Source organism: Poecilia formosa, unplaced genomic scaffold (assembly GCF_000485575.1).
Source record: "Poecilia formosa unplaced genomic scaffold, Poecilia_formosa-5.1.2 Scaffold497, whole genome shotgun sequence".
Lineage (NCBI taxonomy): Eukaryota > Metazoa > Chordata > Actinopteri > Cyprinodontiformes > Poeciliidae > Poecilia > Poecilia formosa.
The window spans coordinates 9674-13388 of record NW_006800436.1 but is presented as its reverse complement, the minus strand read 5'-3'; the positions used below and the strand labels follow the sequence as shown (position 1 = coordinate 13388).

Genomic DNA, 3715 nt, shown 5'->3' with positions numbered 1-3715 from the left:
AGCAGAACCAGGGAGAGCAGAATGAGCGAGAGCAGAGCAGAATGAGCGAGAGCAGAGCAGAACCAGGGAGAGCAGAATGAGCGAGAGCAGAGCAGAATGAGCGAGAGCAGAGCAGAACGAGTGAGAGCAGAACGAGTGAGAGCAGAACGAGCGAGAGCAGAACGAGTGAGAGCAGAACGAGCGAGAGCAGAATGATGAAACAGTTCGATCAGTTGGAGACCTGCTCCCTGCAGACAGACGGGACCTGCAGGTCTTAACTAACAGACTTTTAATGGTTGCTGTCATTTCAGCTGACCTTTGACCTCCAGTCAGGACGAGGACTAGTTAAAGTGAAACTGTACATGTTTCTACCAGATGTGATTCCTGCTGTTTACCAGCCGCTCTGTTATTAGAGCTCAGAAAACCAGTGGAATAAATCTGATTATTGATTATCTGCTCGCATTAATTACGATCAAATTAGGATCTACAGAGTCCAGACTTTTAATCCAATCCAATTAATATAAGCTGATTAAATTTACATCTACGTTTATGATTTTATAACTTTTGACATGCGGTTACTGTGTAAAATATAATTAAATACTATAATGTTATCAAAGCTGATCGTCCAATCAGAGACGAGCTTCTGGTCTCAGACATAAACCTGAACATGAAGCTGATCATGTTGCCTTGTGGTCAACAGGAAATGACCTCCAAACACACATCCTGTCAGGCGGACATTTTGTTCGTCTCCAAGTAGACGGGCAGCTGCTGCAGAGCTTCACAGAAACGTTTCCCATAAAAACGCTGCTAAGTTGTTGCTAGGTGTTTTTGATAAACTGTTGCTAGATTTCTTGCTAGTTGCTTTTTAGAAAAAGTCTGAAACGTTGCTAAATATCGCGACAGTCACTAAGCTAGCATCTTCTGGCAACATCCCTCTTAGCTCCTCCCATTGCCACGCCCGTAAGCTCCGCCCACTTCAGGTGTTAGTTTCACTTAAATTTGTTTTAACCAAAACCCGTCGGATGGATCCATCCAGCCGGTTTACCTGAGGAGGATGAATGAAACAGTTCTCCAGAACTTCTCCCACATTAACCCTGTGAGGGTGAACCTCGGTGCTCCCAGGTGAGTCTCTGACCTCTCGGTGACCCTCACCACCTGCTCAGGTGTAATTGTATAACTCTTCCAGTAAGGATGCCGGGCCGTGACGCAGGGCCCTGAAGGTCGGCGCCCACGCCGCCTCCGTCCTGTCTGCCGGCGCAGGAAAGCACCAGGGAAACTCTCTGGCAGCGGTGAACTCCCACCAGCTCTCGCTCAGCTTCCTGCGGCGGCCGCAGGTCGCCATGGTGACATTTCTCTGCTAATAAAGCATGTGCTGTCTGCGTCCGCCTCCCACTCAGAGCTGCAGGACGGCAGGTCTGTGTTGTTGGAGGCAGAAACGCTTTGTGTCACAACATGACACCATAAACCGAGCTCAGACCAGCACAGAACTCCCACTCAGCCCCTGCAGCGCCGCTCATGAAGCAAAGAACTTTTCTAGACGGAGCAGGACGGGTTCGATCGGCAGAACCAACATGGAGGAATCAGAGCATCTCCAGCTGCGCTCCGCCTGAAACAGGAACTCCTCCAAACGGTTCCACATTTAATCAGGTTTCAAACGAACTTCAGTGTCTGGTTGGGTTTCATGTGACTCAGCAGAGCAGGAAGAGAAGAACAAAACAGAAACTCAAAATCTGAAAAGTGTGGCGTGCTTTTGTTTCCTTCCCCCTTAAATCCGGTACCCCAAAACAAAAATAAGTGAAACTAACATCCTTCCTAAACAGAACCCAGAGTCCAGCTGTAATCTGATTCTATCAGCTCTGGTTCTGGTTCTGGTTCTGGACTCGGAGAACCAGGAAGAAGAAACTCAAAGTTTACAGGCTTCATCATAAGAACTCTGGTTTGCTACAAACCATGGAGGAGAAGCAATCAGCTGAAAGTTGAACTTTCTGACCAACATGTCATCAACATTCTGAGACATGGTGGTGGCAGAATCATGCTGAGGGACAGGGAGGCCAGTCCAATCTGATGATGAAGATGGAGTTAAATTCAAACTAAATGAAAATCTGTTTGAAGAGCCGAGGCTGGAGAGGAGGTTCACCTTCCAGCAGGAAAAAATATATCTATTCATGTGTTACAGTGGCCTAGTCAAAGTCCAGGCCTGAATCAGACAAATGGAGCTGCAGCCAGAGGCAGTTCATGTCCAAACTTTTTCACATAAACAGTGAAGTTGAAGACAAGTTTGTTCTACAAACGAAACATTATAATGTAATAAAGAAGTCTGACGTCTGTAGAAAATGGAGCTGTGAGTCTTTTTAGATCTGAAACATAAACTGCACGTTTGTCTTGTTTCAAAGAAAAACAGATAAAAAAGCCAAGTTTAATTTTTCTGGGAATAAATATCGTCTGAGGAAACCAGAGGAAACGTCCATCCAGACGCCAACCTGACTGTTTAAAGTGACTGAGCTGAATAAAATCAGCTCAGTTAGGGTTAGGGTTCACAGATTCACAGACAGCGTTTCGTCTGTGAATCTGTGAACGCTCCAGAAACAGGATTATATAATCCGCCTGCCGCAGCTTTAAGGTCAGCAGACAGGAACAAATGTCGCCTCGTTAGCGTTAGCTTCAACACAAACGATTCGCTCAGCCAGACCCAAACCTCAGATGTGATTTTCACCTGTGCTGGACGGAACGGCACACAGGCACAGCGCTCATCCGCTGGGGTTGGCCCGGGGTCAAAGGTCAAAGTGCTAAACCTGCTAAGGCTAATCTGTGATACTGGATGGTCTGTTCAGGCAACTGCTGGCCCAGTAACTGTCAACCTGATATCATTTACTTCAAGGGACTCCTGGTAGACCTGAAGTACAACATACTTTGACTAGGACCTTCGGACCCATCCATCATGGCGTTCAGGTAAAACCTCCAGAACCTAAAACTCCTCCAGATCTTCTAGAACCAGAACAGAACCACAGTCTGACCTCAGTCTGGTCTCCACTTCACTACGATGTGTTCACACAGTTTTCTTTCTATGAATATGCTTCTGAAACTTGTTTATTCATAAAGATCTTAATTCATAACATGTAAACAGGAAGTAGCCTAGCATGTAGCAGAGTCCCCCTCCTGCAGGTTTGGATTCAGGTTGGTTCCTCTGGTAAGGCACAGAACCACCAGAGGACGAGACGGACTCAGCATCAGAACCGCTTCAATAAATCTGTTTCCGTTTCATCTTTAACGCCTCACCTCTCTCAGAAGATCCACAGATCATCTCAGGCTACCATAAAAACCGTTTTACAAAACTGAGGAAGGTCTTTTCGGTGTTTCCATCAACCTTCTCTAAAATCTCCCAGACATTATAAACACTGACATTATTTATCTGGAACCAAAACCGTCAAACTGAAACTTATCATCCAGATTTTGGTAGGAAGAGAAAAACAATTAATTATTCAAATAGAAATTATTGAGCTTGTCTTAATTTATCATGTGACAGATTTATTAATTTATTGATGTATTGATTTATTGCGACAGGCCAACTAAAGGGCATAAAAATCGTTTATGGAAACACGACTGGGGAAGGACTTGGACTCGTCCTGTTCAGGTTCAGTTCAGGTTCAGTTCGGGTTCAGGTTCAGTTCGGGTTCAGGTTCAGTTCGGGTTCAGGTTCAGTTCGGGTTCAGTTCAGGTTCAGTTTGGGTTCAGTTCG

At 45.6% G+C, this 3715-nt stretch overlaps 1 protein-coding gene across 2 annotated transcripts in view; it reads right to left on the bottom strand.

The window, feature by feature from the left end:
- Window positions 1-3715, bottom strand: part of LOC103156754 (sodium channel protein type 5 subunit alpha-like) — a 60791-nt gene that overhangs the window by 53990 nt on the left and 3086 nt on the right. The gene's annotated exons all lie outside the window — the stretch shown is intronic.